Source organism: Panthera onca, chromosome F1, assembly GCF_046562875.1.
Source record: "Panthera onca isolate mPanOnc1 chromosome F1, mPanOnc1 haplotype 2, whole genome shotgun sequence".
Lineage (NCBI taxonomy): Eukaryota > Metazoa > Chordata > Mammalia > Carnivora > Felidae > Panthera > Panthera onca.
This window is the reverse complement of record NC_138355.1, coordinates 15,747,185-15,773,291: the sequence shown is the minus strand read 5'-3', so window position 1 is coordinate 15,773,291 and position 26,107 is coordinate 15,747,185. Positions and strand designations below refer to the sequence as shown.

At 40.5% G+C, this 26,107-nt stretch overlaps 1 long non-coding RNA gene across 4 annotated transcripts in view; it reads left to right on the top strand.

Moving 5' to 3' along the window:
* LOC132686018 (uncharacterized) overlaps positions 1-20,454 on the top strand; it is a 147,210-nt gene extending 126,756 nt beyond the window's left edge. For all 4 annotated transcript variants that reach the window (XR_013553234.2, XR_013553235.2, XR_013553233.2 and 1 more), the window contains 2 exons: positions 15,136-15,923; positions 17,405-20,454. This is a non-coding gene — a long non-coding RNA (uncharacterized LOC132686018). The remainder of the gene's footprint in view (positions 1-15,135; positions 15,924-17,404) is intronic.
* Positions 20,455-26,107: the final 5,653 nt, after the last annotated feature.

Genomic DNA, 26,107 nt, shown 5'->3' with positions numbered 1-26,107 from the left:
GCTATCCATCATTACCTATTAGGCCTTAGTAGCAATTGAATCTCCCTGGTAGGTGAGTATACTTCCCAGCTGACCCCGGAACAATGAGGCAGTTAGGGCTGCTGACCCCCCATGCAGTCAAAAATCCACATACAACTTTTGACTCCCCCCAAACTAATAGCTTAATAATATATAATATAATATATATTATATAATATTTATATTTATTATATATATTATAATATTATATATTATATATATTAAATATATATAATATTTATATATATTATTATTTATATTTATATAATATAAATATTATATATTTATATAATAATGTACTAATAGCCTAATAAACAGTCGGTTAACCCATATTTTGTATGGTGTGCATATTATATACTGTATCCTTACAATAAAATAAGCTACTGAAAAGACTTATGAAGAAGATAAGCAAGAAAAAATATATTTACAGTCCTGTACTGTACTGTATTTATTGAAAAATAAGTCTGCATATAAGTGGGCCTGCCCAGCTCAAACCTTGTTCCGGGGCCTACTATATATGTAATCTGAGAACCCTTTCCTCTTTTTTTTTTTTTTTTTTTTTTTCTCATTTTAATTAGTCATTTCTCACCAGGCAATTGAAAGTCCAATTGCCCCTTCAAGCTCATTTATACTTCGCCTTCTGTCCTTGGTACTGTGTGACATACTCAGCGTCAGGCTCTGTCTTACAACGACACACAAGGTCTGATTTCCAGACTATCTTCTCCTCTCCGAGGGACGCCGAATAACCGAGGTATCGACTGGATCAGGCCCTGCTGGTCTGCAGGCTACTAGGAGACCACTTACCTTTTGAGGAGAGGTTAGGGCCGGGATCGCTCTTCAGTTGTGACTTTTCTTCTTCAAAGGGAATTTGAACGAAGGTTGTGTGGAATGCAAAGGACTTTTCCAACGTAGAGTATATGGGTCTCTCTCCAGACTGCAGGTAGGGCACGAAGGGAAACACAGGGAATACATGTTGCTGTTTAGAGCACATTTGAGGCCGAGTAGCCCACGTGGATTGGTTGATATTTTTGTTCCACTTTCATAGGAATGGATCCAATTCTTAATTGTTCAGAAGTAAGTTTTCCAAGTGTGTGTCAGTTTTTCCCAGAAATCTGTTTTTTTCCTTTCTCCCTTCTGTTGGACACTTTTTAAAACCATTGTTTTTAATGTTTATTTACTTTTGAGAGACAGAGAGACAGGATGAGGGGGGAGGGGCAGAGAGGGAGGGAGACACAGAATCCCAAGGAGGCCCCAGGATCCGAGCTGTCAGCACAGAGCCCGATATGGGGCTCAAACCCCCAACAGGGAGATCATGACCTGAGCTGAAGTCTGACGCTTAACCCACCGAGCCACCCAGGCACCCCTGGACACTTTTTAACTTAAAGAAGAAAAACTTACAACACTTTCTTCTGAAAGACTGCATGGAAAACGGTAGGGATTTACCAATAAAATGAACACTCGGGATTATTGAAGGATTTGAATTATCAATGCTTTTATTAGATTTAATGAATACAGTGTATTAAGTTAATATGCTCCATCACTTTTTCACGTGTATTACTAGCTTTCCTCTCCTTGTAGCCCAAATATACCTACTTCTGAAAAAAGGAGTTCCAGAGATCTCAAGAATTCACTGTGACACCAGCAGCCCAGTCTTGAGCCCAATCTTGGACATATGTAAAGACCGAACTCTGAAGTAAAATTTGAAGGCATATTTACAAGCACCGACTTCCCCTTCAGCATTCTCAATTTAGCCTTACCCCTCCCCACTTTTTACTGGCCTCCTTCTGGAAAGCTGGATGGCTCTCTGAGGATCAAGATAACTCCTCAAGTTACACTCTATATGGAAGTTCTGGCACTTTTATACGAAGGTTTTATTAAGTCTGTGCCAAATAGCTTCTCATCATTGGATGAGCTAAAAATAAAAGATTTTTGCTCAAGTGACAACTTTGTACTAAGAGAAGTGTGTGTGTGTGTGTGTGTGTGTGTGTGTGTGTGTGTGTTTTCAAAGATTGAACATTGCCCATGCCAGATACTGGGTTTCATACTAACACACATCAAAGGAAAAGTTTGCTTCCCAAATGGTTCTCATGGTTTTTTTTTTTTTTTTTTTCTAATTGGCTTCTCATCAAAATGATTCCAGAAAATGCTGCTGAACTGTGGTGCACCAGCCAGGACATGGGGTACTGGTGACTCAAACCTTGTCATATAAGCTGGGGTTTCTCTGCAGAGCCCAGGGAGTGAGTGTCCCCTTGGAAAGGTTCCCTCCTTTCAAGACATGTAGAAAGAAAAATGGGGAAGAAAGGTTATAAAATAGAGAAACAGATTCATTAATATACAGAAAAAAACTGGTAAGGTTGTCAAGGGGGAAGGGAGGTGGAGTGGGCGAAATGGTGAAGACGATTAAGAAGGACAAGCTTCCGGGGCGCCTGGGTGGCTCAGTCGGTTAAGCGTCCGACTTCGGCTCAGGTCATGATCTCACAGTTCGTGGGTTCGAGCCCCGCGTCAGGCTCTGTGCTGACAGCTCAGAGCCTAGAGCCTGCTTCACATTCTGTGTCTCCCTCTCTCTCTGCCCCTTCCCTGCTCATGCTGTGTCTCTCTGTCTCAAAAGTAAATAAACATTAAAAAAATTTAAAAAGAAGGACAAGCTTTCAGTTATAAAGTCATTAAGTCACGGGGATGAAAAGTCCAGCATAAGGAATACAGTCAGTAATACTATAATATACTATTGTGGTGAGCATTTCATGCTGTATATAACTGTTGAATCATGATGTTGTACACCTGAAACTAATCTAATATTATATGTCAACTACACTTCGATTAAAAAAAATGAAAATAAACTAAACGGAGTTTGCATTTATTTGGAGGCTTCTCCCCACCCCCACAGTGAAGTAAGGCTTTAATCAACGTCTTTGCAAGAGCAGGTTTCTGATGGACTGTCACACTCCGGCAGTTACAGCAGGCAATTTGTCTCCTAGCGTGAAGTCCGTCCCCTAATTCCTCATTGGCTGAGTATAACAGAGGTTACAGCCTTACCTGGAAGTCGCCTAGGCCCACGTAAGGCCAAAAAGTGGTCTGATTGGAACAAAAGTACATTCCCTGAGGTGACACAGAGACTTCAGTTCTTTGGCACATGCTCATTGCAGAGCCCGTGAAAAAATAAGCCTGCAAAATGGAGAGGGGAAGAAGTACCAGGGAATGAAGTATCTAAGGGTTTGGGACTCCGTGGGGTGGGGGTGGGGGATTGTAAATATTTCCAATAGGTTGTAAACCTATTGTTAACTAGACAGTACAGCTTTTATGGTATTTCTGAAAATATATCATCTCACTTACTTCTCACAATCCCTCCTCTTCTTTTCTAAGTTGATTCCATTTTCACTTATAGGTTATTTGGGCCCAAGGCACAGACATTTGTTTCTTAAGAGTAATCTTACCCCTGAAGGGGTTCACTGTTGTCAGAAGCTCCCAGCATTGTTCCAAAATTGTGTGTGTGTGTGTGTGTGTGTGTGTGTGTGTGTGTGTGTGTTTTCCCACCTAGGACCTCAAGTCCTAACCTTTCCCTCTCTGCCTACTGAATCCCATCTTTTCCTGTTACATTCCCCCCCCCCGAACATGTGACTCCTAACTGCCATTAGGAATTGGGAGGAAGACTGATCTTAACTGCTTCCTGCTGCAAGGGGGCTTTGACAGGGGTATGCCAGTCAGGGCAGAGTCAGAGGTCGATCCAGAGGTCCGAAATAATGGGAGGGTATTTGGAATGTCTGGGCTAGCAAAATTTTCTTATTTTTCTGGCATATGCAACAACTTCTACGAGTGACATACAAAAAGAATATTAGACCAGCGAGCATTAATATTCCAAATGCAATGCCTCCTAGGGAGGTGGTCACACCATGGGAAGGAAAGATGCATTGTAGCCATTCAAAAAGTCTCTGACCTATCTGGTCATTGATTTTTTAAATTTAACTGTAGCTTTTCCTCCCTCTTCCATATTTATTTGGATCTTGTGATATTGTTGCTTAGAATAAGTAAGCTTTTGAACTAGTTTTTGGTTCTCAATCCTCGAATCTTCCTTTGGCCATCCAGTTTGCATAGGAACAACTCCATGAGGCATATGTAATTTTCCTTCAAGGAAGGATTGATCTTCAGTGTCCAGATTACTATATATCTAGACAATTGTTTATCCATCCTGGAGCTAGTGGCTCTATAGTCCCTAATTCAGTCATAATGTCTTTTCCTAGCAAGGGAGTGGGGCTCTCTGGCATTATCAAAAAAAAGAATGTGGAAAAAAAAGTCTCCCCATATGCACCCTGGTGGCTGAGAGAAAAATTTAGTCACAAGTTTTCTGGAGATGCCTCTAATTGTTGTGCTGCATTTGGTTGGTTGGCCGGGAGTGCAAAGGAGGACAGAAAATGTGGCTCCAGTGTCAAGAAGGAAATCAACCAGTGTTCCTTCTATTTCCAGAGTTACCAAAGGCTCTGGGTTTGGTTGGTTCAGGGGAGCTAACATCAAGAGCCGGGGCCCCATTCGTTCCTGTCAGGGACACTGGTTATCTGAGCCCTCGCAGATTGAGGTCCCCGAGAGCATTCAGATCTTCCAGTGACTGTCTCCACACAAGGGGTATGGCTTACGGGATTTTGACTTTGGTTGTCCCCTCTAAGGACATTCTCGTTTCCAGTGCCCTGAATGGCCTCATAAATGGCACTTGGTGCCAGGACCTTGGGAAGTCTGGTCTGACATAGAAGGCCTTAGATTTTTTTTTTTTTAAGCCTCCTTTCCTGTTCCTTATTCTCCTCTTGATCTTGGTTGTAATATACCCAATTGGCAGCTCAAAAGAGCTCTGGAGGCCCTTCTTAAAGTTGCTTTTAGCATTATGCTGTGTGCACGGCAGTTACTAAGAACGAAACTCATGGAGCCTCATTCTTCTCCCCTTTATAAGAGAGGTACTAATGGATCCTAGAAGAGTGTCTTCTAAGTTTTAGTAAAAATCAGAACTTTTTAATTGACAATGAAGACATCTGGCTATGACTCTAAAAGTTGAGAAAAACATGTGATTACAGGCTTTCCAATCAGGTCTGAATGTGTTTGTTTGTTTTTCAAAATTAGGTCTGATTAAAAATATTTCTAGTTGATAGAAACCTGAGTTGTTTCCAGTTTGGGGCTCTTATAAATAAACTGCAGTAAACATTTGAGTACAAGTTTTGTAGTGGACTTTTGTTTTTATTTCTCTTGAGCAAAAACATAGAGTGGAATGCGTGGGATATCTGGCAATGTATATGAGCACCAATTGCTTGTGTACATATCCTTGCCAACATTTGGTATGGTCAGTTTTTAAAATTTTTGCCATACTAATGCGTATGTGTTGATACCTTATTATGGTTTTATTTATGTTACCCTGATGATCTTGAGCACATTTTTCTGTGCTTATTTGTCATCTACAAATCTACTCTGGTGCGTGGGCTTTAAAATATTTTACTTATATTTTTATGTTGTCCGTCTTTTCGGTACTGAGATGTACATGTTCTTTTTTATTTTGCATAGATTCTTTGTCAGTTACATGTTTTGGCAATATTTCCCCCTAGTCTGTGGCTTTCCATTTCATTTCTGTAATACTATTTTTAATGAGCAAAATTAGTTTTGTTGGACTCCACTGTATCAATTGTTTTTATCATTTGCAGATTTTTTTTTGTCCAATCTAGGATATCTTCATTTAGCTGAAGGTCACAAATATTTGCTTCTATGTTCCTCCAAAAGGATCTTAGTTTTAGTACCGTGAAGTCTACAATCAATTTTGAGTTAATTTTTCTGTATGGCAAAAGTAAGTGTCAAGTTTCATCTTTTTAAAGGTTAATTTCTAATTGTTCTAGCACTATTTTTTTATTAAAAATATACTTTACCCATTGAAGTACCTTGGCACCGTTATCATAAAACATTGAACAAATATGTGTGTGTGTCTATTTTCTGGGTTCTCAATTCTATCCTATTGATCTATATGTCTATCCTTTTGCCAACACCATTATATCTTGATTAATATAGCTTTATAGGATTAAAAACAGGGAGTATAAGTCCTCCAACTTGATTTTTCTATTTAAAATATTTATTGGGGCGATGCCTGGGTGGCTCGGTCGGTTGGGCTTCCGACTTCGGCTCAGATCATGATCTCGCTGTCCGTGAGTTCGAGCCCCGCATGGGGCTCTGTGCTGACAGCTCAGAGCCTGGAGCCTGTTTCAGATTCTGTGTTTCCCTCTCTCTCTGGCCCTCCCCTGTTCATGCTCTGTCTCTCTCTGTCTCAAAAATAAATAAACGTTAAAAAAATAAAAAATAAAATAAAATATTTATTGGGGAGCTATTTTAGGTCCTCTGAATTTCTGTATACATGTTAGAATTAGCTTTTAAATTTCTGCCAAAGAAAAAAAGAAAGCTATTTTGACTGGGTTTGCAGTTGATTTTTTAGATCAATTTGGGAAGAATTGACATTTATTAACAAGTCTTCTGATCCATGAAAATGGTAGATCTCCTATTTATTTAGGTCTTTTTAACTTTAGGGGTTTTTTTTGTTTTTTTTTTTTTTTAATTTTTTTTTTTTAACGTTTATTTATTTTTGAGACAGAGAGAGGCAGAGCATGAACAGGGAGGGGTAGAGAGAGAGACACACACAGAATCTGAAACAGGCTCCAGGCTCTGAGCTGTCAGCACAGAGCCCGACGTGGGGCTCGAACTCACGGACCGTGAGATCATGACCTGAGCCGAAGTCGGCCGCTTAACCGACTGAGCCACCCAGGCGCCCCCCAAATATTGTCTTAAGCTCCATTATAATCTCTCCCTTCTGCTCTTCTTTATTCCACACTCCTACTCTTCCAGGCAAACATTGATCTGTTTTCTGTCACTATAGATGAGTTTGCTTTCTCTCCCTTTAAATAAGTAGAATCGTACAATATGTAGTTTTCTTCTGTCTGATTTCCTTCACTGAGTATAATTATTTTGTGATTCATCTATGTTGTAGTATGAATCAACAGTTCATTCCTTTTTATTCCTTAGTAGTATCCCATTGTATGGCTATACCACAATTTGTTTATCCATCCGCCTGTTGAGGAACATTTGGGCTGTCACCAGTTTTGCACTGTTACATAAGATTTCTCTGATTATTGGTGTACCTATATTTCTATGAACACATGCTTTCATGTTTCTTGGACAAATGCCTAGGGGTGAACAAATGAGATTTTATGATAAATATATGTTTAACTTTTTAAGAAACTGCAAATCCGGGTCTCCAAAGTGGTTGTGACACTTTACATTCTCACCTGAAGTATATGAGGTTTTCATTTGCCTGACTCCTATATTATTACTGACATTCATATTTTATTTGGACAAGTTAACTGAAAAAAAATCTCTTTTATGTTTTAAAATACAGGAACTCTGTGTTGACATTTAATCTATGGACTGATGTTTTTTAAGATGCAACCACTCTTAGGGGGAATTGAACATGGCCTTGTGTTTTTACTACAAATACAGAAATTACCATTCGATTCAATTCTGCTCTGATGTCAAAGCTGAGATGCGAGCCTGGAAGCTGCAGAAGCCATGTTTAGAGCTAGCACAGGACTGGCATGCAGGAAAAGAAGCCAAGACAGAAAAGGAGAGAGTAAAAGGTGGAGGGGAGGGAGGCTGGTAGAATTCAAACCCCTGGCTTCAGCATTTGGTTACATGAGATAATAGATTTCACTTTTAGCCCTAAAAGTGGTGTTTTCGCATCCTTGCCCACAAACCACATATTCTAGCTGCTGCGACCACAATAACACAGGAATAATAATACACCACACGATAAAAGAATAAGACAGGAGATAACATATGGCTAAGTGACACCTTTCTACTACTATTCTGTTATTCTACAGCTGGGGCTCTTGCTCAACATGACCGGTATCAGGCAGCTGTGAAAGAGAATCCACTGGGAGCCCTGGGGATGTAGGAAAGCCGTCTAAGTTTCTGTTATTCCGAGAACCTCTGTTAAAAGAAAGTTCTGAAGCTCATCTACCTTTTAGACTTCCACCTGGTATCTGGGACCATCATCACCTCCTGTGTCTCTTGTGTGTTTCTGCAGCACAAAGCTTGTCTTATTACTTTCTGAGAGCCCGCAGGAGATTCTGTGAGGAGTGTGTATAGGCGGATGGTATTTGGGCAATGGTATGTCTTCTTATAAAACGTTTGTACAATTCTGTAATTTTATGCATCATTTACTTATTTTAAAACCCTCACTTGGGCTCTGTCATCATTTATCAGTTCTCACATATTTTTTGAGTTTTTCAAGTTGAAACGTATTGAGTTGGACATGTTCATAGACCATTTTAAGGGTCTGAAAGTTGTTCACAGATAAAAGATATGAAAACATGAAGCCTTTCTCTTTTTGTGAATAAATAAATCGATTCAAATCAATCTTTATCCACTTATCCATGAAGACACTTCCACTAATAAGTGGTATGATCAAGAAGCTATTAATAAAGCATTGTTATGGTATACACAAATGCAGACTTAAAAATTCTACATGCTTTGAAATCTGATTAACTCCAAAATTACCTCTGCTTATGCTTAATCCTGACCAAAAAAAAAAAAAAAAAAAAAAAGAATACCCCCCCCAAAGGCACCAAAGTCACACTTAACCTTTTGATAACCAAGGGCTACCACTTTTCTCTAAAGCTCTTTCTCCCACTGGAGGCTAGACAGATCCCTGTTAGAGGCATATCACAACGCAGACAAGATCCGCATTTTTACAATCTGGAAACTCCTAGAAGATGGCCTTTTTGATATATATATCTTTTTCATCTCGGGAAAGAACTTAGTTGGATGATTAACTATAAATGTATTTATAGTTCATGGATCCCAGGGCCCATCGGTGTGATTTAATTTGATAAATATTCCACACAAAATCCAAGTAGCTAAGAAACTGACGAAGGTAATGTGAGTGATGGAAAACTAAGGGTAATTTTCAAGGTGATTGAGCTTACAGAGTGGATAAACTTCAAGGCAATAACAGAGAAGCCACGTCTAGAAGAGCAATGTCTGGGTCTACTTCTATCCAACCTGACCGAGGCAATCAAACCAGAGCTTTACCAGATGCCTACAGATTCTGAATGAGTTGGCAGCTACCCAGTGCTTCAGGGAATGAGAAGGAGACTAGGGCATTTTTCGCTAAAAACCCATCAGAGAATTCTACCCCAGCTGCATTATATCTCGTGCAAGGGAGACATCTTGTGTTCCATTAAGCCCGGAGGTTTTATTTTTAGTAAAGATAGATGGAAGCTTCTCTTCCATTATCCTAGGTGATCTTTTAGAAGGCAAATTTATCTTGAAGATCCAAACATAAATCTATATGCAGGCTACAGATGAGGCAGTACATATTTTTACCTTGGAATTAAAACACTTCAGCCACTGTGGCTATGGATGAAATTCTTTAGGCCCTTGCGTTTAAAAGTTTCAGACTTGAAAAATACAGAGTACCCGAAAATAGAAAATTTAAGGAGAAGAGCTATCAACTAATCAGGCTGTGTTCTAAGACCAAGTTAAACCTAATGAGTTCGTGTAACTGGTTTTCAGTTCAGTTCAACACAAACTAATTGAGAGTCCACCAAGAGGAGAGGCAAGGTGCTGAGTGAAAACCGTGGTCGTTTCTTTAAGAGAGTTTTCCTCTGGAGGAAAACGACGGTGTATATATATTTTTTAATTTTTTAAAGTTCATTTATTTATTTTGAGAGTGAGAGTGAGAGCACGAGTGGGTAGGGGCAGAGAGAGGGAGAGAGAATTCCAAGCAGGCTCCATGCTGTAAGCGCAGAGTCCAATGTGGGGCCGGAACTCACCAACCATGAGATCACGACTTGAGCTGCGGTCAAGAGTTGGACGCGTAACCAACTGAGCCGCGCAGGCTCCCCACAAAGACGTATTTTAAATAGAATGCTTAGCATGACAGAAATGAGAGGACAGCACAACAAGTACTGGAGGATTACTTTACAGGGCAGATGTCTGACTTTCCCATGCTTTGTCCATCAGCTTCAGCAGAACGTGGAAAGCCAATGAGTCCTCCCCCAAGGGCAGTTCTATACAAGAGTATGGAGGGTGTTCTATACAAGAGTATGGAGAGTGCCAAAGCCACTCTCCCTCTCACTAATTCCGTGGAATGCAAAATGAAAAAGCAACTTGGATCCCTATTTACAATTTTATTTAAACGTGTTCTGGAAGGGAAAGGTAGTATATGAGTCAGGATAAACACACTTAGGCTGAGAAGTGAAAAGGGCAGAAACGCAACTGGAAAGTAATGGGCTCAAGGTTCCAGAAGGAACCCTGGGGGACTGTCCAACCCTGAATGGCAAGGGGAAAATCGATGGCAATGGAATTTGACCTGAAGTTTTTGGAGCTCAAGTTTTAAGCAAAATGTAAACCTTGAAGACAAAGTTCTGCTTGCAGAAATCTTATCTTGTGGTGAAGCACTGTACTGGACCCAGAAAGATTTAACCACTCACTGACATGCTAGGGAGACTTTCTGGCAAGGTGTCACAGTTTAGAGGTGTCACCAAATGCCCTGGTATGTTTATACAGTCATGTCCAGTTTACCTGTGTCAGACAAGACTTTGACAGGCTTAAGAGAAGGAACTACACGGGGTCGCCAGTTATCCACGCTGCTGGAAACACCACTAGCCTGGCCAGCCAAAGGAAAACACATGTGCCTGCCAGAAGTAACAAAGTAATGGACTTTCCATGAAAGCTATCAGTTCTGGACGATTTGATATTTTTAGAGAAAAGACTTATGTACAGTGGGCACCATGACCATTAAGATCTGATGTGGGGGTTGCTAGTGAAGAAATGAAGCATCAATGCAGAGAATCTGTGTTCTCAAAGGAGCAGTAAGGCACAAATATTGGGGAAATATACAATACCCTACCCTTTAAAGCAAGGAATGTCCAAGTCTAGGGATTCCTTTCGCCACCACCAACAGGATCTGAATGCATAGTTTGGAATTGGAAACACGGATTTAAGAAATGTAAATATACTTTGCCTACAATCTATGCCTGTAGTTGTTGTGCCTTAGAAATGGAAAGACAAAATGTATAAAAGATTTTCACACACATTAATAATCCCCAAGGGTCCTTGGTCAAACAGTCTTGAGCTGGGGTCTACAGTTCACCATGGCCCCATACATTTCCAGAAATTTCCTTGGGGCCAATTTAACACTTAGATCCTAGAGTTTCAGATTTTTATTAAAGTAGGTTTATTGCAGCTTATCAAATAAGGTCATAAAATTTCTCAGAGACACAAGTAGACTCAGTATCTTGAATAGTACCTGGGGCTTAAAAACAAAACTTCCTAAAAAAAAAAAAAAAACTAGTGAATATCAGGTACAAGGTTATAAATATGGAACTTAGTATTTCTCTAGACCTTAGCACATCCTGTACAAGGTTATTGCCTAGAAAAAATTCATTGAACTGATAGAGAATGTATTTTTTCATTAATAAGTGAACTCTATATAAAAACGAGTATGCTTAGTAGTAAACTAAGTTATTTCTCCTAGGACTAGAAGCATCACTTAATCCAGGAGTGCCAGATGTCATCATTCAATAAAGTATTCAGCACTCTACCTGTCTGAATATTCATGAGCCCAGATGCCTGGGAAATGGCAGATTATGGATACTCCTGTAAAATCATGTGGCGGAAACTGTTCAGTGTACATTTTTGGGAAAACTAGTTCCAGGCTTGAGTCTTTGATTTTACTCAGTATTTCACTGCAGGTGCGTAGTCTTACTTAACACACAGTTTCTTAGTAAACTTAGACTTAAAACTTAGAAAGTTTGAGTTGGAATCTCAATTTTTTTCTCTCACATAAAACTGTTCATTTGGATCTAACAACAGGCTAAGAGAGGTATCACCTGCCCCTTTTCAGAAAGACATCCTTTATAGTTTTCCATCATCGATAACTGACAAAAGTAAAACCTATCTCCAAAAGCCATTCTCTCGAATTAATGTCTATTTTCTGCCAAAGCAGAATGGTAAATTATGAGAAGCTATTGAGTGGGACATGCCAAATGAGAGAACAGATCCTTGCCATAAAAAGCTTAATGGAAAGAGCCATTAGTGAATGGTTTCCAATCTATATACTTACAGTTCAATGCTATATACTTATAATTCAATTTGGTATTGGCCAAAGATTAGGATTGGATATCCCTAATGTAGCAATCAAACCGTCGATATAAACTTAGGAGAATGGACCGCTGAGTTGAAGTGAAGAAAGCAAAATGTGTTTGGAGTAAAATCTTAACTCTTTCCCATGGCCTATAGTCCTTCATGATGTAGCTTCTCTTGGCCTCCCCAACCTCCTCTGGTCTGCTCTCTTCTCTCTTCAGGATGCTTCAGTCACGTGGCTTCCTTTAGGACACACAAACCCTAAGTTCCTACCTTATGACTGTCTCCTGTAGTTCTCCCCCCTCCCTCCGAATGCTTTCTGTGATCTCCCGCCCCCAGATCTTCCTGTCACTGGCTCTGTGTCTTCTCACAATTTCCTCCACTTTCCACTATGGAAGGCATTTCTTGAACACCTAATTTAAAGGGGATTTCTAGTATCCCAGTTACTCTTTTGCTTCTCTCCCTGTTTAATTCCTTTATTTTTCCTCATAGCACTTACTATGATCCAAAGTAACCTTGTTTACTTGTCCATTTTCTGTTTCCACCAATGGGATGCAAACCAGGCAGAGACCTTATCTGTCTTGTTCATTTCTTATTTCTGGCATTTAGTACCTGGCACATAGAAGGTGCTCAATAAACATCTGTAGTCAAATAGAAACCAAAATAGATCAAATAAAGCTTTGTGATGAGGAATTGGAACCTAACATTGAACCTGTGAAGATAGGACTTCAGGCATCCAAGCAAGGACAGCTTACATCCAAGCCATGTAGGGCACAATGCCCAGCTTTAATGTCCACAAATAACCTTCTCAGGAGTTCATCTAACCCAACTAGTCTCCACTTTTCTCGCCCCTATTTATCACTCATACCAAGCCTTTCATCTGGCCTCTCCTATAATTCCTCTTGGATAGTCTGGAAATGACACATGGAAACATGGACTCTGTCCATGGGAACCAACACACAATTAACCACTCTTCCACCAAAGCTCCATTTAGCCTCCAGCGTGTTTGGACTGGCTGTTTGTCAGGGCACAGGATGTTGGTCACTCTCAGAACGGGAGCTTTGCATCCAATTGTTATAGCTGTGTCTTAATCAGTGGCTCTGTTTTAAGTGGTTAGAGCTGCATGGTATTTAGCTTAAACCACAAGCGTCCCTGGAAGGAAAATGGGAGGATGGGAGGTCAGTCAATCTGTGGTTGTAATCAAAATACCTAGGCCCAGTGGAGGCTGCTCTAAATGAAGCTGGAGGGGTGGGTGGTTCTGATGCTGTGGCAACAATCAAGGGAGGAAGAAAAGTGTGCAGAATGGACAGGAGAAGCTGACTGAAAAATCACATGATTTGATGGATGTATTACTTAATTTTGTTGGAAAGTATTTTAGGGTAGACAAGGCTTGAAGGGAGAGCTGTTGATTTTTTATTCTCCTTAACCAAAACATTTTGACGATATACTCGCTAAGGCTGTGGAATCCATGACCCCAGTTGCTGTGCAACACCAGCTGTCAGAATCATGAAGGTTATCTTTCACATCTTTCAGAGTTAATATATGCATGCAACTTGATTCAGCTATGATGAGACCGTGGGAACAAAGAACAAAATATTGCTGTTGGTCTTTGTTCTAATACTTTCTTTCTTTCTTTTTTTATGCTCTCTCTCTCTCTCACTCTCTCTCTCTCTCCAACCTCTTGAAGATAATTTGATGATCAGACCTCAAGAGTGCTTGTTCAATGAGTGCTTGTGATGTGTTTTGTGTTTTCCCTAAGCAGAAGAGAGTCGTGTTAGACATGCCAGGAAACTTTGGTTTTCCATCACCCAAGTGGACTCTGCATTCTCTTCACTGTGTACTACATAGTAAAGAAATATGAAAGCCATCTGCTCCCCATCCAATACTCATGTCTTCTTGATCTGCCTCTTAAAATTACACAGTTATTAGAAGGCTCTGTCATCCATTTCCTGTTTGCCAAGACACCTGTCACATGAGCTGTGCGTTCAGAATCAATAACTGTTAGTCCGTGGGAACACACACAGCTTTTCTGGGCCACTGTTAAATATAGAAGGTTGATTATTGGATTATTGTCTTTGTCGCTCGTCTTCCACGATCTGTAAAATGGTAATATTATCATCTACCTTGTGGGGTTGTTGTGTGGCTCAGGTCAATTTACATGCATAAAGCCTAAACAATAACATGAATATAAACAGGATTTAAAGGAGCTTCTGGGGGTGCCTGGGTGGCTCAGTCGGTTGAGCGTCTGACTTCAGCTCATGTCATGATCTTGCGGTCACGGGTTCGATCCCCACATAGGGCTCTGTGCTGACAGCTCAGAGCCTGGAGCCTGCTTCGGACTCTGTGTCTCCCTCTCTCTCTCTGCCCCTCCCCCACACATGCTCTCTCTCTCTCTCTCTCTCTCTCTCTCTCAAAAATAAATAAACATAAAAAAAATTAAGAAGCTTCTGAATGATCTATGGGAGTGTTTTCTACCAGAGCTTCCCAAAAGGCTTCGTACAGCCACATTTATTAATTAGGAAGCGTCTTCATGTGGTGGTAAGTCACTTACACACATTCTATATGGGCTACATAACCAACCCTTAGGTCAAAAGTTATGTATGGCCTTTCTAACAAGTATGAACTTTCATTCCCAATGCCATGGCAATTAAGTGTCACACACATTTGTTTCTTTAAATCTAATTTAATATGTTCCAGTCAGGATGGTAGAAAATCAAAATCCAGGTCTTTGCCATGTTGATAACCAGAGAGGAAATCTCCCACTTCTCTGGCATCATTCAAGAACTCTTTGGTTGTCATCAGTCAACATTGGTCATCATTGATATGTTTGTTGTTCAAGTACATATGTGTCCTTGAAGGCGGGCAGCCTGCTACCCACGTTAGTCTTAGGTTCTAGGTTTTTTGCTGAAGCCGTGCACCTTCAGATGGCTCGACTCTAACTATCTCAAACCCTCTCCTTAGGCTCACCAGACAACCAGTGCCCTCTAACTTACCGCCACCTCCCCTAGGCCACTGGAAAGGAAGAGACCGCTGATTGCCGTGACAACTATCTAAATTGAACCAGAAACATGGAAGTCTTGTATTTGAATGCAAAGCTATACCAGTTCACCCATTTCACAAACCTGTTGAGCACTTTCCCAGGTGTTTTGGGGTTTACAAAGATAAAAGACAGTGTCTCCGACCTTAACAATCTGGCAGATTTCAAATTCTCTCACGAAGCCCATCTAATTTAATCCTTGAGTTAAGACCATTCTCCGTGGTGAGAGTACGGGCGATGGGACATATTCCTGTTTGCTGAACAAACTGAAGCTCTGAAGGGCAGCCTGATTCACGTAGTATCACATCCAGTGAGGGGAAATGCTAGAAGCACATTCAAAGACTCCATTTCAGTAAAATCTTTTACATGACTCTGCCCTGATTTTGAGTCCAAGGGATTCCTTCAGAAAAGAACGTAGAAGCGATTTGGTCTCTCAGCCAACATGTGGGAACAATTAGAGTTTGGAGAACCTTTTTCTACAGTGATACAATAGCGGATGTTGTTCAACTTCACACCTTGCAAGTATGGTGCTGCCTACGCATTGCCCGAGAGGATATAATCAGCACCACGGTATGGAAGGAGATCATTCTTTGGAGTGGACAGTTCGCGATTCAAACACCAACCCCTCACAGCTCAAATATGACATTAATTTCCACGTGCCTCCATTTTCTGAGAAGTTCTGATGACCTACTTCGTCGAACCGGTAGAAGAGGTGAGTGAGATAGCTCACATAAAACTATGTCCCTGGGCCTGGCACCCTGACCCAGGGGAGGCGCTCCAGAAATCTTAACCATCACCGCGCCCCCCCCCCCCCGTCACCACACACACACACACACACAATGAACAAACATTTATTGAGTACTTATTGCTAGGGAGTAGAGCTACAGATATAAATAACATCTAATACCTTACTCTAAGAATTGGCTTCTATGCCACTTGGTGGGCGAGGAGAGACTTTGCTCCCCCTAAAGTCATCCATTTGGAGGGAGAAAAGGGAGACTGGGAGATGGGGAATGGGGAGCCATCCTTCTCCACTGCCACCTCAAGAGGTCAGAGGAAATGGGGCCAAATTCCCTTTTGGATTTCATTCCCTTCGGCCGAGTGGTGGGCTCATGGCTGGGAACAGGATGTTGCCGAGAGAGCTGCATCCAAAGGGAACTCTTATTTCCTATGTCTTTTGTTCCCTGACATTTTCAATTTCCATCACGGGAGCCTTTGCCAGTCATCTGCTTCGCCTTTATCCCAAAATCAATTTCCTGGGAAGGTGCAAGATGCTGTGAACATCTGGCCCAAACGCTCAGGGCTGTCCTTCCCAATTGGGTGTTCTTCATGTGACGCAGTGGAGTGGCAGTGCTACCTCTGCCCTGGGACACAGTGAGACACCCGGGCCAGAGCGGCCTGGGTCTGCCCAGATCCCCTTCTCCTCCTCCAAATACCAGGAGCATATTTCCTACTTCAATTGCCGTTTTGACCTCAAATAAAACTAACCTGACTTATGGTAGAAAAAAATGTGCTGAGATTCACTGGGGCATGGCTCTTCCTTTCCTCCAGAGAGTTTGGGCAGAGAGCTTCAAATGGACCTCAGGAGGACTCTTTCCAATTCACTGTGTGCCCCCAAAAGTAGTGGCACTAATAAAACATCAAAGAGTAAATACTGGTTAGTGTGTGTGTGTGTGTGTGTGTGTGTGTGTGTGTGTGAGAGACAGAGACAGAGAGTCAGAGAATTAACAGCTGTCATGATTGCCCTGTTTCAGAGTACAGGCATTTTCACTTCAGAAATTTCAAAAAGGACTCCAAAATAAATGTGAACACGTACACTCAGAGCAACCAAATGTATTTTCTCAGACTACATGTCTCCTGAGGAAAATGTAGAGCTTTTGCTTCTGGCCAGACTGGAACCTGTCCCCATGCCCACCTCCCTCTGCCAAAGCTTTGATCCTAAAGAAACACTTCAGGATTCCAAACTCAAACCCACAATAGCAGACCTTGTGGTGGATGTATTTCACATTCATGATATTCCTAATTCACACCAACTCTCTCAAACCACACTCAGTGCGAGGTACATACCACATGTCCGTTCCGATTTTCCCGATCACCAGCCCCCACCGTGCCCTTCGTAAACTATTTTTTTAATCAAATTTCCTCCACATTCACCATGGTTCAAGAGCTCCTAAAATTTCACATCTCCTCCAGACTATTTCCCGCTTAGGCTGGAAGAGAGGTGGAATTTTCTCCAGCTTCAGAGTTCCAAGATGAATACCAAGTTCCAAGGTTGAACACCTTCAACCACGCTGCACACAACAACAACAGCAACACCAATAATATTTTGGGTGTAAGTGTTACCTTCTCTAAAGCTCAAAGCATTTTTAAAGATCACGTTCTGTGTTTGTATAGCATTGTTCTGGGTAAAGAGAGGAAAACAATTGTTTTCTCATTTGGCAAGTGGCAACTGACAAAAGGCAAATAGTAAAACCAGGGTAAGCGCTAAGCAGCATACCTGAGATGCCTCGCGTGATCCAGGAGGAGGCAGGGTAGGGAGAGAACCTGATGAGTCTCAAAAATAGTGATCTATGTGTTCCGGGCCCACCGCTTCCCGGGACGCTGTCTTATCTCAGTTGTTACTGTTTTTTACAACTATCGATTTTGTTGTTGCTGCTGTTCCGATTCTCAGATGGATGTTTAAATTGTCTTCAAATATCCCCTTGTTCCCATCATTCCTCCCTCCAAACACACACACACACACACACACACACACACACACACACACATATACACATATATATTTCCCCCACCAGACTGCTAGGGCTGTGCCTGAAATTCTGGAGATGAGGGTTGGAGGTGAGGGAGATTTCCTGCTTTCTCCTCCTCTGCCCTCTTCTCTTCTCCTGGGAATGAAGGAAACTGATATTTACTAATTGTTTACTGCACGATGTATTTCATTTCACTTAACAATCATAACATCCTTACTTTGGTATTACCTCCCTGCAGAAGGATTAAGTGGATTCTTTATATTCTCACAGTTTGTAAGATGCAGGGCTGAGCTGTGAACCCCTGGCGTTTCACCCCTTCGGGTCTCTCAATTCCAAAATCCAGACGTTATTTCTCCTTTTTTTCCCTTCTAAGTTTGTTCCTGATGTTCATTTTAAACATATTTAGTCCATACTAAGCTCTTTTGGGTAGATGCTCAAAAAATGGGATCAAATGAGTATCTTTATCCTTTTCTGGACGCTGAGACTTTAAAGTTTTGTTTTGTTTTCTTTTTTGGTTTTCCTAAACATTTTTTTTTGTTTAGTTTTTTTGTTTTGTTTTCCTAAGCATTAAGCTGGTTGAGTTAACATTCTTGTTCCAGAGGCTGGGACTAAGATAAAAGCCAAGAGTCTAATTTATTTCTTCAGGGATTCATTCAAATCATACAAAGCTATTCATTGACTTGGCCTTTCCCTCCCAAAGACCCTAATTTAGAGTGATTTGATTTCATTACTGGTGATTGGAAGAGTTTATTGCATAGAAACAAACTATACGTTCCCTTGGAGAAATATGAAAGTCGTCACCAGCTGAGATGACCCATGAATAAAACGGGTGAAAAGCGTTCTAAAGAGGAAGAATCCATAAGAGAGATTATTTTTAGAGAAAGAATGACGATTGTTGGAGGTAATAACATGTCTTAAGCTAGATATGTCATTTGGTCTCCTTAGATAGCTTCTTCAGGATGGAAAATACATTTTGTTTTCTCCCTCAATCTGACACACATCATCATTATAGAAAAAAAATTGCATAGACTAAAACACAAACAGAATAAACACACATAATTCCACCCACCCAGATAGAATGACAAATAGACACCGTGATATATGAACTTCCAGCCATTTCCTGCGCACATATAATCTAACAGAAATAAAATCATGGCATACTGTATCTTTGATACTTGCTTTTTTCCCATTAAAATGATGAATACCTACTAATATCAATAAGGAAACATTTATAACACAATAATTAAAGGCCTGATAGTATGATATGTTAGTTATGATAGTATGATAGTATGTTATCCCATAATTTACTTAACCTGTCCTTTAGAATTAAGCAATGAGATTATTTCCATCTTTCCAATTTTAAATAATGATACACAGACTGTCCTACAAAAGCCTTAACATAAAGGAAAAACTGGGAGATGGTAACCCATGTTTGGAAGTGGAAATGTTGATTATATTAAAAGTAAAAAAAATTTAAAGCTTTTGATAGATGTTACTGCATTATTTTTCTAAAAATTATATTAACATACATAGCAGGGTCTGACTGCATCCATTTTTCTAAATCCACTGATTGATAGAAATAAATGTTATTTCATTGTTTTAATATGGATTCCTCTGATTAGCAGTAACTGAGTAATTTGGAGGCGCCTCGGTGGCTCAGTGAGTTAAGCGTCTGACTTCGGCTCAGGTTGTGATCACCCAGTTCCTGGGTTCAAGCCCTGCATTGGGCTCTGCGCTGACAGCACAGAGCCTGGATCCTGCTTTGGATTTTGCATCCCCCTCTCTCTCTGCCCCTCTCCTGCTTTTCCTCTCTCTCTCTCAAATATAAATAAATAAGCGTCAAAAGATAATAATAACGTTGGGTCATTTTTGCTATGCATATTGTTTTATGTATTTCTTATTTTGTAAATTGTTTAGTATTTTCTGACCACTCTTTTCTACCTTCCCAAGTACTAGTTGGTCACTTGCGGAATTGTACAAACTCGCATGATTTTCAGTTTTGTAATACATTATAATATATGCTGCAAATATGTTTTCCAGTTTCTCTTTTTTGCCTTTTAAATATTCTTAATTTTAGTTTTGCGTAGCAGACTAAAAGGACTACATTTTGCAGTAGTCAAATTTATCAGCATTTTCTTAATTTGCTTTTTTCCCTTTGGTTTCAGACTTAGATGGTCCTGAGGATTTTAAATCAACTTTGAAAAAGTCCAACTTGTGATATATAAGATCTCTAGAAACCTCAGAATTTCCATGCATCTCTATTTATGATACTGGTTCTCAAACTGTGCTTCCACAAAATACCATTTTTTCAGTTTCAGCCAAGGTGCTGTGCCATTAAATATGAAAAATAACAGTCTTTCCAATTTTTCAGAAAAATAAATTTAATGGAGTATCTTTCAATTCTAAGGTTTCCCACCACATTAAAAAAAAATGTTTGGTTACAGCTACTTGTTGCCTTTATTGCTATCTAATAAAACCTGGTGTCATATTATATATTCTGTTATTTTAAATTTAATACGTCAATATTAAACGGTGTTGTGCAAAGATCACTATTACTTCCAGATGTTCTACTAACTGACAAGTTCAAGGATATGGTGTATGTTGGCTTCAGTTAAAAACTAAAAGAGAGATAATGTTAATAACACATACAAATTAGAAAACTAAACACTAAGAATTCTGTTATAACTGCTAATCACTTCTTACTTTCTTGAAAACCCTATGCCTTGATTACAAATATCACAGGCAAATGCATTCAATGAATTCGATTGCCACGCTCCTATGAAATTATGATTTTCTGATGGGCTCAAATAACTTTCCTAAAGGAAAGATACTTTTTTTTTCTTTAACCACAAAAATTATTATTCTTGACATTAGAAGTATAAGTGGGACAAGAAAATTTATTCCTTGTTTTTTAATGCTTCCAGAAGCGGTCTTTATTGCTGTACTGGGTCTGTGAAGAACATATACAAAGGCACCTCTCAACTGGCACTCACAAATAGAAGCTTTGAAAATCCGCACCTATAAAATGCATGCATTTCCTGAACTGGTAGCTGCTTTATTCAACAGACCATTAAAAGCCCATTTAGAGAGGCTCTCGCAAGCTCGTATGCACTACCGCTACTTAAAGCTGATGAACACAGCATAGCAAGAAACAAAATAAAACAAAAGTTGGACCAACTTTTTGGGAGAAAAAAAAGCTCTTTCCCCAGACCTAAATTTCCTCCAACACTAACACTCGTATAAAGAACAGGTAATGTGACAAAATTGCCCCACTTCCAATCTCCCAGCCAAAAATCCAACACCCCTCCACCCCTCCAAGTATCAATCATCAGCCCAGGCAAGGCAAATGAACTTTTAATCAATAACAGCTACTGTTTCTTGTACCAGGACTGTTTATGATTTAAAAGGGGGAAAAATTTAAATCAATCCTGATGTGAATGTTTTCCCTCTTGAAGAGAAAAAGCAACACCCTGTGTCAAAAGGCAGGATGGGGAGGGGGGGGGTGTAGTTTCACATGTTTTAAAAATATGTTAAAACAAAATAAATTTGAAATTGTTTTTGCCCTCAGTAGCTATAGGAAGAAGAGTAGCTATGTAGAGTTGATGAGTCATGTTAGACAAACGGCTTCAATTTATGTCCACACCATTGCATTTCCTGTTTATATTCATACATTGGTATGGATTAATAGAGCTAAAAGGGAATTTAGGGAACATCTGTCCAAAGATGGGTGCTTTGGGGGCCCCGTCACTGGAACTGTTGAGGTGACAGAACGAATCGGCTGAGAAGTCGGAGGGAGAATTCAAACCACCAATGTAACAACAGGTTTTTAGATTATATTGGTGGGTGAAACTGATCATCTATGGAAGACTCAACTGTGAAATCTGCAAAAGTAGATCTGCTCTGGCTGAAGATTCTTGCCCCTCTCCCTATCCGTAGCCAAAAGGCAACCTTTGCCTGGAATTTCCAGGATGTTACTAAAAACGTTTGTAAACCCAGAACCAGACACCTTTAAGCGCCTCCCCCCCGCCCCCCGCAACACCCCGAGGTGTTCTGATTCTTTCCTCCATGTTCCTTCTATTCCTCTAGGCTACATCTACATAGGTGCAGCTAAACACCATAAATCCTCATAATATGGTAATCAGGTCTTCCTGCATCTTGAGTTTTCCCACAGCCAGAGAGAAATCAAGGTGGACTCTTTATGAGGCCTGCTGCATTATTTTGGCATGTTTGCACAAACCAGAAATAACTTCTCTAAAGATTACTGAAATGAAATCATCTTTCACCTAATTGGGAAAGGCTTTTGCCCAGTTTTAGAGAGTAACACACTGGGGAGGCAGTGGGGGATGATGATGGGAGTGATTTCTTGACTGTTTTCTTTTACAGTTTGCTGAAATGGAACAAATCAATCCTGTCTTGCTTATTTATAAAACCTTAACACCAATGGGGTGGGGAGAATTAATGAGACCAGGCACAAGGAATGTGGAGATTTTCATTTCTAAACTGCTGGCACACAGACATGCATTAGTGTCTTGTAGCTTTTCAAGGGCGCTGAAGAAATGAGTTTTCTGCCTTTTACAACTTTCAGTGGAGAGCGTGCATTTGCACATAATTACTCACCACTGTAACTGGCAACCAGAAGAAGGATCCAGAAAAGAAGCCCACGTTTTTTAAAAACTAGGTTACTGTACCCTCACATGTACCCAAAGAACACAGTGATAACTGTCGACCCTCAGAAAAGAATGACCACGTAACTAGTAACACAAAAGACATAGCAGCCTTTCAGGGTGTATTTAGTCCTCATACTATCTCTGTGATAAGGAAAATGAGTCTCCAAAGGATCGAGCGATCTGTTCAAAGAGGCACAACAAGTTCTTTTCATTTTTCTGAGAAACGTTTTCCTGGGAAGTGGAGAAAGACTTTTGATCGGTATTAAACACTGTATTAACTTGTGTATAATTAAAAGCTGACATCTGTCAGCCACAGTAACCATGCTGCACCTGCTGTGTTTTTCTGCTCTGGAGCCCACTTATGAATAGCTGGTGTCCTCAAAATGTCTTGCAAATTCCTTGGAACTGTCATCTCTGCCAGTGTTTACTCAGAGGACACTGATACCTGTGCAGAGGGTACCATCTGCCGGTGCCTGCAAAGTGGCTAAGTCACAAGATGGAACTTCTGCTCATGGATCCTCCCTGTAAAAAAGTTCTGCTTTGCTCCCCGGCAAAGGAGGAGAATGGCCCTTCAATGGGATACATACTCCATTTCATCTCCTGTGCCCTATAGCTACACTGCTTGAGTTACCCCATGTCCCCGGGTATTTCAGGAAAAGGACCCTTTCGGCATTTGTTGGTGGTTTCTCTTTGTGTCTGGGACACGGGTGCACAAGAGTCCACACTTTTCCCCATGTCCCACTTCTGTCTTCCATGTCCAAACAGCTCTAACTCCTGCCTTTGGCCTTTACTACTTGGCTTTTACTTCAGTGCTTCTAATTTGGTTGACGGCTCTTCATTTAGAAGGAGAAAGCCATCTAGCTCATCAGCTTCATGACCCACACAAAGCAGACGATCAGGCAACAGAAGAAAATATTAAAGTATGAATATAGGGGCAAGAGTTCATATTTCTCTCCCTTAATGTGCTTGGAGCCTTGGAAGGTAATTATAAGTATGTATGTATTTAGACTTCTGTCATTGATGGTAAGCTGTTTGGAAATTCAATGATGGCTTGTCAGACTCTAGGTAAGGAGGTGGAATTTTCCATTACCAAGATGATTACTTATTATGTTTAGTGCCTTGGACACCGTGGGCATTTGTGACAAAATGAATAACAGTGAGTCCAGGGGAAGGGCATTTGGAAAAAAAGAAATGCCTACTTTTAGAACCACCATTAGTCTTGGCAAACAAGGATTCCTGCCTCAAGCCCCATGTCTTATGGAGGTCTGTGCTTTGAAGCGTCTCCCTCAACATTTTCCAGTCCCCTTCTACTGCCTATGAACAGGTGGAGCCCACAATGCTACCCAGGCAAGACTTTCCCTGCCCAGATAGAAACCCACATGGATCTCAGTCAACCTGCTATCCCGTTTGTAGGTTCAACCAGGGGCTGTGAATAGCTCTGAGACCTGCCACCCATGGGGCCACCCCAGGGCCTCAAGAGGCTGATATGGCAAGTGGATCACTCCCACTGGCTGGTGTGGAATTTCTTTGGTGGGAGCACATGAGATCGGGCCTCCAGAATGGGGCTGACACACTAATTTGGGGGACTCAAGGTGTTATCTATATTTATATAGATAAATTTTTCCAGAGCTTCACATATCTTAGAGTGATCCGACCTGCCTTCGGGGCATGAACCACTCATAAAGATAGATTGCTCTTAGGGAGGATCTTAACAATGACTTGCAGTCCAACATAACATTCTTTTAAGCTTCTCAAAGATGGAATTCATGATTCTTACTGACATGGCTTCTCAGAGACTGGCCCAGTGCTAAGCATATCCTAGACATTAAAAACACATTTGATTAATATTGCAGTCTCTTCCATCTGTCCATCTGTCCATCCATCCATCCATCCATCCACCCATCCATCCACTCAATAATCTCTTATATATTATTCCCTGCTTGCAGGACAGGTGGATTCTCAGAGTTTCCAAAACACAGTGGACTGAGGACCAGTAACATTCCTAAAAGTGTATTCTCAGAAAGGCATGCTGACCAATAAGGACTAATAAATAAGGAAAACTGCATTGAAGGTGGAATATGGAGTGAACTTCTCTAAGATGAAGACTTACATGTATGAGGAAAATCTTATCCAGGCTTCAAGGAAAGCAACATTGTCATTTGCTCAGAATTATAAAAACAGAGAAGCACGCATAGCAAATAACTTTGACTCTCTGAGAAAATGACACTTTGCTGGACAGGACGCCAAGAATACAAAAGTGCATCTAGTTATCTTTTTATAATTGACAAAGCATAAAAACGTATTATCCTGCTACAGATTTATTTCAAAATGCAATTTCACTTTTCTCTTAATTATGATAGATTCGTTTTTCTGGTATTGTGTTTTTTTAGCTGTTTGCAAGAAACACATCAGCCATCTTTAGAAAGGGAGGTTGATTATAAGGTGCATATTTTCTTTGATTGGCATTAAGAAACAATTAAAAATGAGAATGGAGGCAGCTTTAGGGACCAACTATCTCTCCTAATTTCTCTCTCCCTCTCTCTCTCTCTCTGTCTCTCTCTCTCTTCTCTCTCTCTCTCTTCTTTTTTCCTTCTCTCATCACCTTTCAAAGATGAAGCCATCTCAAGGTTCCCCAACCAACCCAAGGATGAGATATGGTTGGGTCAGATAATTGCCCCTGGACCAATCAGAAGGTCACCTGTGTCCAAAGAGCAGTTGTTTGCTCTTAAGGGAAGGTTGGATACTGCATCAGACGTATCAGCTATAAATACAAATATCTAGAAAATAGAAGTATAGAGGAAAACAATTAAAAAGCCCTTGTAATACTACCACCCAGAGACAACTGCCATAAATACTTAAATACGTTTCATTCAAATTTCAGTATACGCATGTATATACTTACTATTGTTTACCAATTTTGGATACAGTGATATTATCTTCTAGCTTACCTTTTAGTCATATAAATATAAATATATTTATTTTTATATATTTCATGACATACATAAATTCTGTTATTTAATGGCTGCAAAAAATGGCTATCAAATGAATACACCATAGTTTCCTTACTCAATCCCCTTTCATTGAATTTTATGGTATTTCTTGGTTTTTTTTCTTTTAATTTTTTAAATGTTTCTTTATTTTTGAGAGAGAGAGAGACAGAGCATGGGCTGGGCAGGGGCAGAGAGAGAGGGAGACACAGAATCTGAAACAGGCTGCAGACTCTGAGTTGTCAGCACAGAGCCTGACTGACGTGGGGCTCGAACTCACAAACCTCAAGATCATGACCTGAGCCCAAGTCAGATGCCTAACCGACTGAGCCACCCAGGAGCCCCTATTTTTCTTTTTAAAACAAAGCTACAGGGGTGCCTGGGTGGCTCAGTTGGTTGAGCATCCAACTCAGGTCATGATCTTGCACTTGACAAGTTTGAGCCCCATGTCGGGCTCTGTGCTGACAGCTCAGAGCCTGGAGCCTGCTTCGG